A 13021-nucleotide genomic window follows, 5' to 3' on the forward strand; every position below is an offset into this window, starting at 1 on the left:
GGGAGGGGCCCAGCCCCGCCGGAGGACACCTAGGAGATGCCAGGACTGAGAAAAGGACATGCAAGGAGGACAGTCAGCAGACCCTCTGGGTTAGGGGGATTTGCCCATGCCGACTCGCTACCGGTCATCACTGTCTGCTGCTACGGACAGTCTGTGAAGGGAGATGGGGTGAAGGTATCCAGCATATTTGAGCATAATTACCAGGACTTGGTAGGTAATGCTACTCAAGGGGAGGCCAGGGCAAACCCAAGACAGCACATCAGTCTAATGATCTCAACAAGAAGGCAGACACAGAAATTAAATGAGGTTCTAATAAGATAATATCTTCCAAGAAGGTCTTATTACGGCCGGCCGGCTAGAGCATTCCAGTATGGATGCTCTCACCAGGATACCAGCCACTGCATCAATAATTTAAAAAAAAAAAAAAAAAAAGGTCAGACCATACTGAAACATTTTTATTTTTAACTCTGCTTTGGTAGTACAAAAGTCGGAAAAGTACAAACCAGACAGTTAAAAATACATTTGACACTGAAAAAATGCTGAAAAGGTTTCCTTTACAAATTTTTACATCGAGGTGGTAGCCAACTCATGTCTGCGTGTCCCGGGCCGGGGGGCGGTGGTTAGTGTCTTGCGTCGGGGTGAGCGTGTGTGGGCCCCACCAGCCCGGAGCATGTAAACATCAGCCGCCTTGGGAACACTTAAGGATTCTTAGTAGAGTATAAACCAGTACAAAGCTTATGTGTTGAAAATATTCGATGCTTAGCTTTTGGCATGTCGGAAGCCAGCCAGACAGAAACTACTCAAGTATTAGAAAATATTTAAAACGCACTCTCGGTATAAATACAATTTTAAATATCTTTGCGTATTCTTTTGCTTGTTGTATTGCTATTGAAACAAAGTGCTCTAACCTGAATAAAGTTCAAAAATAATTAAAGCTGTACAATAGCTTACAGTCCACCCCTCACCGTTTTGAGGGTGTATTTTCTAAGTCCCTACATCCCACCCCAGGCCAAAATGATGCTTTTTTTGTTTTCTCTTTTTACTAAAACTACCGGCTAGACTGCATATGTTATTTACACTAGTACACACTCCAAAAAATCTCTATATTGATACTTTTGGGACCTCAATCAAATTTATTTCCCCACTGATTTCCTCTAGTCTCCTATGTATGTGATGTACCCGTGTACACACACACACACACACACACACACACACCATACACGCACACGCACACACCCACGTCTTTCAATTCACTGTAAGAATTCACATGAGACCACACCTACCGCTTGTTTTAAAAGTTAGACATTTTTAACTGGACGGCAGACAGAATGGAATGAGTATATTTACCGTAAATACTCTGAAGGACATGTTTGTGAAAACTGTCTTTTGGAAGTCACATGAGAAAAGGTGCTTTTTGTCTGTGAGACAGAAATGCCCCGGGTCCAACACTGCTGCATCCTCATCTGGACCTCACTGGACCTCACTGGACTATTTCCTGGGGCTGGACCCCTTATGGACCCTGTGGCTTGGACCTACCATAAATGCATTACCATCTTGGCGTCCGAGTCTTTTTAGGTGTGTAAACTATGAAGCTTTAAAAAAAAAAAAAAAAAGCAACAAGTATTTTTTTTCTGGGCCCCCAGGAAAGAGACCGCCAAGGGTGGCAGGTGATGAGCGTTACTTCAGGAAAAGGAAAAGTAGCCCGCAGCTTCCCAGGAGAAATGTGGCAGAGACCACGCTGGCCGTGTTGCCCCAGCAGTGGACATGTGGGGTTCTGTTCTGGCCCGGGGTTGTGGAAACGTTTTACAAGTGGTTTTCACAATGAAAGCGTTCTCCACCCTTCTGATACCTGCCCGCAGCACTTGCCCCGCTGGCCTGCGGGCCGACACAACCAAGACAGCAGAAGGAAGCAGGGTGGAGAAGGAGGCTTGAAGCCACATCCCCCTTTACTCAAAGACTAAGCCGCTTAGCCTGAGCGTCGTAAGAATGACAACAGCATCCGGGTGGCCGGAGAACAGCGTGGCCGCAGCAGGCCTGGGAACCCAGAGTCTGGCGCCCGAGGCTTTCACCACCCGAGTCTAGTTTGTCCGTAACTGTGAAACTGTAACAGGATCCCTTAACTCAGGAGCAAAGTGGAATGTGAATATTGCACGCGCGAACACACACACACACACACACACACACACTCAGACTGTACACAAATCGCCCCGCTGTACAGAGTGAGAGTACTGGAAAGATTGCAGCGTGTAGCCAAGCCCCAGGAAGATGGGGGGGGGGGGGGGGCCAGGGAGGGACTGAGAAGGGCCGTGGCCGGGGGGTGATTGAGAAGATCAAAAAGGAGCTTTTCAGTCCCTGGAAAAATAACCCATTTTTCCTAGCAACTTCGCAAAAAACTGCTTCCGAGCGATTTTACACACAGCTTAGCCACGACATTCTCTTTCGTGTCGTCCACACGCCTGCCGCCTCTGAGAGAAACTGTACAAAAGGTAGCAAAAAAGTATTCCCTAGGCAACTTCCTCTCTCTCAAGTTTTCAGAGGCTGGGGAGTCTTCAGGTAAAACCACTCCTGCAAGAAAAAACAGAAGCAGGTAAGTGCGGGCCGGGTCCCACCCGACAATCCCCCTGAGGACTAAACACAGGAGTCAAGACGTCTTGGTGCCACCCGCCCACAGCTGTCCTTACCAAGGCTTTGCAAACCAAGGAGGAATCAAACCTGAGCACCAAGTGAACCTCGAGGGCTGGTTTGCTTTAACCCTGGTGATGTCAAAACAGGAAAATGGGAGAGCGTGCTTTGGTGCCTTCCCTGAGGCAGGCTCCCCCCAGCCACGCCGGAGAGGGTCAGTTCTGCATTTTCAGTCGGGGCTGGCATTTCCCTGGGCAAGTGAGAAGAGTGGAAAAACAGTCCCACTGAGCCCGTCCCCGGGCCCGCAGGGCTGAGTTTTGAGTCATTCCCTACAGCCCGCTCTCGCCCAAGGCTCCGTCTCCAAGACCCTTGTGTCGTGATGAGCCTGACCATTCCAGAGGTTTTGTTGCTTGGCAGTGGTCTCGATGACAGAGATGTGAATGCCTGAGTGCCTTTTTCTGTCCTATTTGGGAGACCGGGCGACCCCAGGAGAGAACTGGCTTTCTAGGGCTGTCCGGACAGGTCAGAGCAGGGAAACCAAAGAGGACAGCGCACTCGGGAACAAGACCCAGCCACGGCTCGCTCTCAAGCCTGTGTTCTGCCAACATGCATCCTCTTCCTTCTCTCCCCTCAATTTTAAGAAAATTTCATTCAGGGGCTGGAGCGATAGCACAGCGGGCAGGGCGTTTGCCTTGCACACGGCCGACCCTGATTCGATTCCCCGCATCCCATATGGTCCCCTGAGCCTGCCAGGAGTAATTCCTGAGTGCAGAGCCAGGATTAACCCCTGTGCATCACCGGGTGTGACCCAAAAGAAAAAAAAAATTTTTTTTTTGATCAATAAAAAATGATGTCGCCTCACTAAACAAACAAAAACCAGTTGTGTTGACTAGAATGGAGCTTGCTTCTACATGCCAACAGGACAGAAAGGAAACAGACTCGCAAGGACAGCAGGAGTCAAAACATAGTCAATGAACAGGTGGCAATTTGTTACTTGACCTTGATACACAGCTCAGACTTCAGGATGACAGTCTACAGGTACTCTCCAGCAAACCCTTCCCTGTTCGTTGTGGTTGAGAGAGAGAGAGAGAGAGAGAGAGAGAGAGAGAGAGAGAGAGAGAGGGCGAATACACCAAGTCAAAGGCCAGCATAAGGAACTTTATTCTCTTAGGCAAAAAAAGGAAATAAAACAGTGTACTAAAAAGGGAAATAGAGGGGCTGGAGCAATAGCACAATGGGTAGAGCATTTGCCTTGCACACACCCGACCCGGGTTCGATTCCCAGCATCCCATATGGTCCCCTGAGCACCGCCAGGAGTAATTCCTGAGTGCAGACCCAGGAGTAATCCCTGTGCATCGTCAGGTGTGACCCAAAAAGGAAAAAAAAAGGGGGGGGGGAATAGAAGAAAGCAGCAAGAGCCCAAGGCCTGGCCATATAGGGGATGATTCCCTGCTCAGCACGGCCAGAACCCGCGGGGCTTGAACGTGCACCTGCCTGTGCGGTGCTGCAAGGTGGAGCCAGAAAGACACGTGTGTGGGGAGTCGGGGCTCGACACACTCGCGGGCGCAGGAGGGAAGGCGGCGGCGATGCGGAGGGGCCCTGCGAGAGAAGAAGGCGCCAAGAGAAGCATCTCTCCCGGGAAGCCCTCCAGCACGGCCACGGGGAAAGCAGGCGCCCAGCTACTTTTCAGGTCTCCCTGCCTGTTGGCTGCCTTGATCCCAGAGAGTTCGGCAGCCGGGAAACAGGAAGGTCGGGGCGGGGAGCCTGAGCCTGAGCAGGCCGGGGGGGCCCCCCGCGGGAGGAGCTTGCATCTGACACGGCAGAGACGGCCCATTCAGAGCTGCCCAAGGGCCGCGGCCTGCCAGGCCTGTTCTCGGCCCCTGCCCGTCTCAAGCACTCTGCACCTAGGTGGGGCCCCGCTGTTGGCGCATTTCCACACTCGGCTTCCTGGTCACGGCTTACCCTGGGACTTCCCCCTACACGCTATCTGGATCCAAACCAGCACCACAGCTGCCCTCTGCACCTCACCGAGAGCGGTCCCGAGACACCGGGGAGGAAGTGAGACCCGAACCACACGGGTGTGCCAGGAAAGCCAGACACTGGGCACCGAAAGGGGAAAGCTTCCCGGCACTGCCCTGCTGTCCCCGCAGAGCCCCCTCCCCACACTCACACACACTCACACACACACACACACACACACTCATACACACAAACACACTCACACACACACACAAACACTCATACACACAAACACACTCACACACACTCGAACACACTCAAACACACTAACACACTCAGACACATACACACACTCTCAGACATATTCACACTCATACACATACATACTCACACATTCTAAAACATTCACATACACAATCACACCCACACACACACCCCTACACACACTCACACACATACTCACACACTCTCACAGACATTCACACACTCATACACATACACATACACACTTTCTCACACACTAAAACACTCCCATATGCAGTCTGTCTGTCTGTCTGTCTGTCTGTCTGTCTGTCTCTCTCTCTCTCACACACACACACACACACACACACACACACACACACTCACGTCAAGGTGGCGCTCATCCTGCACAGCTGCTCTCAATTTCACGACAATCACAGGGACAAAAAGAAGACACCCCACATGCCCTGACTGGTGAACTTCCAATGGGGACCTTCTTTCTGTCACCTCAACCCAGGGCGTTTCACCTGGATGAGTTTCCTCTCTGCTCTTTTTCTGGTCTCCAGTAGATTCATTTCAGAAAACAGGCCTTTAAAACATGGTTGTCCTTTTTCCTTCTGTTCTTGAGACAACACGTCTGAGGTGCTCAGGGGTTACTCTCGGCAGACGCAAAGAGGCTCATGCAGTCCCAGGGACTGAACCCGGGGTGCTCACATACGAAACAAGAGCCCCAGCCGGCTGAGCCGTCTCCCTGCTCAGGGTCAGCCCTGCCCGTGAGGCTACGGGGTCCCCACCAGCGGTGAGAAGCCACAGGGGGGCCGGCATGAAGACTGGAACAAAGGGCCAGGGCGCCAGTACTGCAACAAGGGTGCTTGCCCTGCACACGGCAGACCCAGGTTCGACCCCTGGCATCCCACATGGTCCCTCGAGTGAGCCCCACCAGGAGTGATCGCAAGCACAGAGCCACAAGCAAAATCCTAACGACTACAGAGTGTACCCCCAGCCTCCTCCCCACCAAAAAAAAATATAATAAAATAAAATAATAAAAAAGGATGTGGCTCCTTTAAGCAGCCAGACACACGCAGACCTCAAAGGGCAAACACGTTAGGGAAGGAAGCGGCTGGTGAGTAACAGGAGCTGACATTTATAGGGCACTGCCCGCCGAGCACTGCAGACGCAGAACACCCTCGTGCCAATGACTCGTGGCCCGACGAGACAGAAGCTGCCAGGATGGACAGAGCCGCACGGTCAGAGCGCCACCCGCCCCCGTCAGGCGCGCGCCGACGCTGCTCTCTCCCTCCTGGTCACCGCCCGCTTCCAGGACCCGGCGGGAGCCTTGAACCCCAGCACGCGAGCCGCCCTCAGCTGAGTCCTTGGCAGGGCGCAACGGATGCGCTGGAAGCCCGAGTCCCGGCTCTGGAACCAATCGCTGGCTGACCTGGAGCAACCTCAAGAACGTTCCAGGGGAACCAGACCCCTAAACAGGGACCCTGCTCCCTGCGGGGCAGGGACAGGGGCCTCCACGGGCTCTCGGCGGAGAGCTGGGCCTCCCTCCAACGTGCCCCCCACGTGCCCTCCCGGCGCTCGGGGGTCTCCAAGGCTCTGAAGACCCTCACCTGCGCCCACACAGGAGGGTCACACACCAGCTCCACAGCGCGGCCCATCAGCATCCCCTGGGGGACGAGGTGGGGGCCGGGGGCTGCCGGGCCAGACTCTGGCACCCGCCAGACCATCGCTGCTGATGGCCCGGCCCGTCCCAAGCAGGGAGCTCTGCCCTTGTCTGAGAAGCAGAGACGCCAACTCGACAGCTCTAAGGGGACCGTGAGGGCGGGCCAGAGCCCTGGCGCCCGGCGGGAGTAAGATCAAGTGCGGAAAGCAGCCCGGCTGCGGCACCTCCTCGCCCCACATCAGGATTCGGAGAGCTGGGGTCAGCAAACAGCTTCCCGAATGCCCGGCCCACCTCCAGCTGGAGCCAATGACAACGTCTAAAGCACGGGAGACCCGGGTTTCCGCCCCCGACACCTCATGACCCCCTGAGCCTGCCAGGAGTGATCCCAGAGCACAGAACCAGGAGTAAGCCCTGAGCACTATCAGGAATGGCCCCAAACAATCACAGGACAAAGAGAATCCCTAGAGGGTGGTGAGGTGGTACAGCAGGTAGGGCGCTTGCTTCACACCTCACCCCACCCGACCCCCGCCCGAGCCCTGCCAGGTGTGGTTCCTGAGCACGCAGCCAAGGGTAAGCCCTGAACACCCCTGGGTATGACCCCAAAGCCAAAAACAGTAAGAACAGTTTCAAAGGGCCAGGAAGATGGCTCAGTGGTCAGGGGGATACGTGCTGCGTGGGCAAGGACTGCACTGCTGAGCAGTTGTGGTGGCTCCTGAGCACCACTATGGTGGCCACGTGGTTGCCAGCACCCCGGGGCCTGAGTGACACTGCCCTCCTCAGCCAGCATTGAACTGCAGACTCGCTTGGCCAGGAACCCCCAGATGCTTCATCTGAGCACCCCCTGGGGGTCCTCACCTGCGCCACCACGTGACTGACCTCATTCATAAAAGAATTTAAGAATAAAATGATGCTACCACCAGTGTCCCCAGAAGGAAATGGACAGTGGTGAAGGGACAGGAGTTGGAAGACTCTGTGACTGAAACCCACTCATAAACAACCTGGTAACTGTGTGTCTCGCTGTGAACCCATTAAAAAATTTAATTGACTCTTTAAAAAGTGGAGAAAATAGATTGAATACATAATTTAATGAACACCCCCTCAAAAAAAAAAAAAAAGCATGCTCGGGCAGTAACACTGTTCGGCAGAATACCAGACCAGTGTTTTCCACACCACACTCTTTTTTTTTTTGAAGGAATTTTTTAAAAGCTCCAGAAACACGTGCCGTGAATGCCTGCTACGGAACCATTTCTGGAAACCCAAAGAGCAGTGATGGTGAAGACAAGGTGGCGGCATTCGGAGGCCAGCAGCAATGTGATTTGTTTAACTTTGAAGAACAAAAGCTTATTCTTCGAAGAAGAAATAAAAACACATTCCCTGTGAAAAGAAAAAAAAATAAAGAAGCCATTTTCATAGCACTGCCAAAATAAATCAGGCAGAAGGCAACAGACCTGACCGCCAAAAAGCACTCGAGCCAGGGAAGAAGGATGAAAAGACACGGGAAAGAAGACAGAAGCAATCAACAGGTTTTCCACTTCTGAAGGCCACACCCAGGGTTGTGTCCAGCCGGAGGGGCCCGTGTTCCCATTCAGGGTGTCTGTCACCTGACCACATCCCTGGTCCCTGGACGTTTTATTTGTGAGAGAGTGAGAAATTCTTCCACAGTCTTAATAACTTTCTATTTCAAAAACTTGAGTCCATGGGGCCGGAGCGATAGTACAGCGGGTAGGGCGTTCGCCTTGCAAGTGGCCGACCCGGGTTCGATCCCCGGCATCCCATACGGTCCCCCAAGCACTGCCAGGAATAATTCTTGAGTGCAGAGCCAGGAGTAACTCCTGAGCATCGCTGGGTGTGGCCCAAAAAGCAAAAAAATAAAAATAAAAAAACTTGAGTCCACGGGGCCGGAGCACGGTACAGAGAGCACTTGCCTTGCAAGAGGCCAGCCCAGGGTTGATCCCCATATGGTCCTCCAGGGCCACCAGCAGTGATCCCTGAGTGCAGAGCCATGAGTAAGCCCTGAGCACCGCTAAGTGTGTGGCCCCCAAAACAAAACAAAACTTAAGTCTACTTCCCAGTACCAACCGTCTAATTCAAAAAACAAAAAAAAACAACAAAAAAAGAGGAGATATACATTTGCTTTTGTATATTTGAATCTATTCAAGTAAGTAAAATAGGTCAAGTAAGAGCAAGCCCTGAGGGCTGGAGCGATAGGGCAGCGGGGAGGGCACTGCATGCATCTGACCCAGGTTCGAGTGCCAGCATCTCATATGGTCCCTCTCCAGCACTGCCAGGAGTAATTCCTGAGTGTAAAGCCAGGAGTAACTCCTGTGCATTGCTGGGTATGACCCAAAATGGAAAAAAAAAAAAAAAAAGCAAGCACTGAGTAACAATCCAAATTTAAAACAAAACACCTGTCGGGGAAGCAGGTGGGGACAACACGATGCTAAGGGAGAGCAGGAGACCAGGGAGTCTGACAGACTTCCTGCCTCCCCAGCTTCCCGCTAGGACAAATCCCCACATCAGTCCAGAACCAGAGGCCTGGGCCCCAGCTGGGGAAGGGCGGGGGGGGGGAAATCACAGGATTTCTTGAGTTGGAAACTCACATCTCAACCCTCATTCTCTTTTTGAGGACGAGCAGCACATGAAACGACCACACCAACCATCAGTACTCGGAAGAACGCTTCCAACGCCTGCAAAGGCCAGGGGTTTTCAGAGTCTGCTGCTTGTCAGGAGACGCGCACATCAGGGCCCGCCTGGTCCCCACCACAGACCCGCTTTCCTGCCTCCTTTCCAGGACAGACAGACCCACCGGGCTCCTGCTGGGAACCCAGTTGCTTCGATTCTCTGGGCCCGAGGCTCTGTTCTACACAGCGGGGTATCCGGGTTGATGGCTGTCACTCCAGAGTTAAAGACGAGGACATCGTCACCCCCCTCTCCCCCGTCACCTCCCCTCTCCCCCGCAGAGAAAAAAGTATATGTTGAAGTTCACACAGCAGGAAACAGGAACTGCTTCTTGAACCCGGGTCTCTAACAGCAAAGCCATCCAGCCCTTCCTCAGGCGCTCTGGGCAGGGAAACCAGCACCCAAGGAATGGGAACCGCCACGCCTAAGACCAAGAACCTCATGGTCAGACATGGCGGGCAGCAGCCAACCGTGGTTAATAACTGCAGATCGTCCAGACTCAAAGTCTACTCCTGACACTGCACTGGGCCCAGCGAGTGTGTTTGTAGCCCTAGAGAGCCGGCGGCTGCCACACTGGAGGGCACAGACGCAGGACACTTGCATCCTGGCAGAAATCCTCCAGCAGAGTAAAGGAAGGAATCCTGAGTGGGTTGGGGAACTCGGAGAGGCATTCGGCGACGCGAGTCTGGCGCTAAGGAAGGCCTGGGCCAGTCTGGCCGCAAAGCCAGCATGGGCGAGAGAAGCAGAGCTGATGGACCAGCAAAACACTTCGATGTATTCATTCATTTATTCTGAGTTTGGGAGCCACGTCCAGCTGTGCGCAGGGCTCTACTCCTGGCTCTGCACTCAGGGATCACTCCTAGGGACTCAGGCATCACAGGGGGATGGAACCCGGGTTGGCCACATGCAAGGTAAACACCCTACCCACTGTACCGGGCAGCCAAAGACCTCCGGAGCCTAGCCACAGCCATGCTTCAAGGCCCCTCTCCACACGTTCGGACGAGCCTCACGCATGAAGGTACCAGCAGAGGAACCCAGGTGTGTGGGACCCGGGGCTGAGACCTCCAAGGCTGCTCGGATCGGAACTGGGCCTCCTCCGCCCAGATTTCCCATTTTCCAGTAGCAAGGCAGTCACACCCAGGGACTGTCCCCCAGCGCTGTGTAATCCCATCCATGGCCAGCGTCCAGAGACTTAAAAGCAAGCTCCCGGAAGCATGAGGCCGAGATATCTTATAGCCTACTTCTCCCTCCAGAGACCCGGGCAAAGTACCGGGAGTTTCCTGCCCACATGGGAGAGCCTCTCAAGGTCCCCACGGTGCATTCTTATGCCAAAACCAAGCTGGGTCTCATTCCCCTGGCCCTGAAAGAGCCTCCAATGCGGCATTGTTGGGAAGGACGAGTAAGGAGAGGCTTCTAAAATCTCAGGGTTAGAACAAATGGAGACTCGAGAAATTCGATGATCAAAGGGATGATGATGATGATGATGGAAGGGAAGGGGGTTGGCAGACGAGTGTGACAGTGTAATGAGGTGAGAAAGCAGCATCTGGCGAGAGGCTGTTCGGGATCCTGACGCTGTGTCTGCAGAGGCCAAACCACACGCTTGAGCTTTACGTGATGTCCCAGACCAAGGATGCCACCAGGTAAACTGTACTACAGATTTAAAAAGGCGAGCACAGGCTGCTAGTCACAGGAGCCTGGCAGGGCGGGGGCACCAGTTCTGTGAGAATGGCGGAGGCCGTGGCCTTTGTCAGGAAGGGCGCTCGACTGGAGAGTGGCTGGCCGAGGCCGGACCCTGGCACCACAGAACATCCTGTGAGCATGGCCCAGACAGAGCCCTGAACACCGCAGGGTGTGGCTCAAATAAAAAAAAGAAAAGCAAAACAAATAAAAAAGAGGGTCAAAGGTCCTGTGTAGCAGGTAAGGCCTTGCTTGCACGGGGCAGCCCCTGGTGCCTTCCCTGGCACTGCATGTGGTCTGCTGGGAGAGACCACCGGGCCGAGTCGGAAGCACTGCTGGGTATGGCCCCAAACAAAAGCAAGTGCAGCCCACACGGCTTCCCACGGGCTGAGCATGCGCGCTGTGTGTGGGAGGTCCAGGTTCAATCCCTGGTACCCCAGCGGAGCCAAGAGCAAGCCCTGAGCACAGAGCTGGGACTGAGCACCATGGGGGCAGGGGGGAGGGAGGGGCAGAGAGGCCCCAAACCAAACAACCGAACAGACAAAAGCCTCACATCCCCCCCGCCCCCACTCAGCCAGAGACGGAGAATGAATCCACGTACAGTGACGAGTGTTTCTCACGCTCCAGCACCGGGCCCCAGAGCCGTTGAGGAAATGCCATTTGCCACGCAGGGAGCCAGGCATGGCAGAAACCCTTGCCAGGGCCCAGGGTGAGTGGGCGCGGGTACCACTCGCCGACGCCACCCTGCCCCGTTCCCCCCCAGTCCCGTGCCCTGCAGGCTCTGAGGCTGCACTGCAGCTCCCGGAGCCTGAGCACACCTGTGCCCCCCCAACCACAAGAGAGGGTGGGAGGAAGGGGGGAGATGCAGCTGAGCCAACAGCACGTGACTGTCGTGGCTCTGGGGGTCTTTTGTCCAAGAGCTACCTTCAAAATTAAAACTGCCCAGCATCCACTCCTGCTTTCACTCTTCTAATTTCTTTTTTTTTTTTTGCTTTTTGGGTCACACCTGGCAATGCTCAGGGGTGACTCCTGGCTCATGCACTCAGGAATTACTCCCAGCGGTGCTCAGGGGACCATATGGGATGCTGGGAATCGAACCCGGGTCGGCTGCGTGCAAGGCAAATGCCCTACCCGCTGTGCTATCACTCCAGCCCTGTTGTTGCTTTTTTTTTTGTATATAAAATTTTTTTTGTATATAAAATTCTATTATAAATGTTTTTAGACGATTTTTAAGTTGAATTAACTGTGATACACAGTTCCAAAGCTTTCATGACTGACTGTGTTTCAGTCATACAGTGTTTCAACACCCATCCTCCACTGTAGAATAACATAGCCTCAGGTAGTTTAGGTTTATTGGGTTTACTCCCATTATAGTGCTCCCATTCCTCTTTGTTTATTTGTAACTTCTTTTTTAGTGTTCTGTTGACTTGTAAACATTATTTTTCTCTTCTCCTTTAGTCCTTTGCATAGTTTATTCAGAGCAATGTCCTTTTTGTATGGGCACAGGAAGACTTAGCAAATGCTATGCTTTTGTAACCTTATGTCATTTGACTCTACATGATATTTTCTTCCTGGGCATCTGTTTTCTCAACCTAAGCCTCAGCTGCCCTTACTTCCTAGCACTCCCAAAAGCAGGGTCCCGACGAGGGACGAGAAGGACCCAGGGCAAGCGGTGAGTTGTGTGCTACCCTGGCATTGAGATGGGCCTGGCCAAGGTGCCTAATGCTTAACTATAAGTTAAGAGCTTGATCATGGACAAATGTTGTCATGATCCAAACAGTGATAGCTAGATTTGGACCCTGCTAGGGTGAGGAATGATTAATCTGGCCTGAGTGCTGTGGTCTGAGCCGGTGGCAAGATGTTGCCAGGAGAGCTGCCTCGCAAGCCTCAATGTATCTCTTGCTATGTTCATACAAAAATAACTAGTATTAAGATGTTAATAAGTGTTTGGACTAAGGAAAAGAAAAAAAGCCTTAAGAGTCAGGAAGGGCTTTGGAATGCCCTGCCCTCAGGAAGGGCTTTCTTATGTTGATTTTGCTACCTGGCTGGGTGTAGCCTAGAGGGCAAGGTGGGAGAGAGAAGTAGGAGGAGAAACGGAGAAACCAGGGAAGAGAGAGAGGCCAGATCCAGAGATCCAGAGTCCGGAGAGAAGCAGAGCGAGAGAATGAAATAAAC

General features: G+C 53.1%; 1 protein-coding gene across 2 annotated transcripts in view; it reads right to left on the reverse strand.

Moving 5' to 3' along the window:
* Positions 1-437: 437 nt before the first annotated feature.
* The window catches only part of RELL1 (RELT like 1), a 64639-nt gene continuing 52055 nt past the window's right edge, over positions 438-13021 (reverse strand). Inside the window, exon 7 of one of the 2 annotated variants that reach the window (XM_055138700.1) lies at positions 438-2565. The gene's annotated coding sequence lies outside the window, so the exon portion shown is untranslated. Of the gene's footprint in view, positions 2566-3350; positions 3683-13021 lie in introns of those variants that run through there. The other variant, XM_055138701.1, reaches the window with a different exon arrangement.

This window comes from Sorex araneus, chromosome 5 (genome assembly GCF_027595985.1).
Source record: "Sorex araneus isolate mSorAra2 chromosome 5, mSorAra2.pri, whole genome shotgun sequence".
In the NCBI taxonomy this organism is placed as follows: Eukaryota; Metazoa; Chordata; class Mammalia; order Eulipotyphla; family Soricidae; genus Sorex; species Sorex araneus.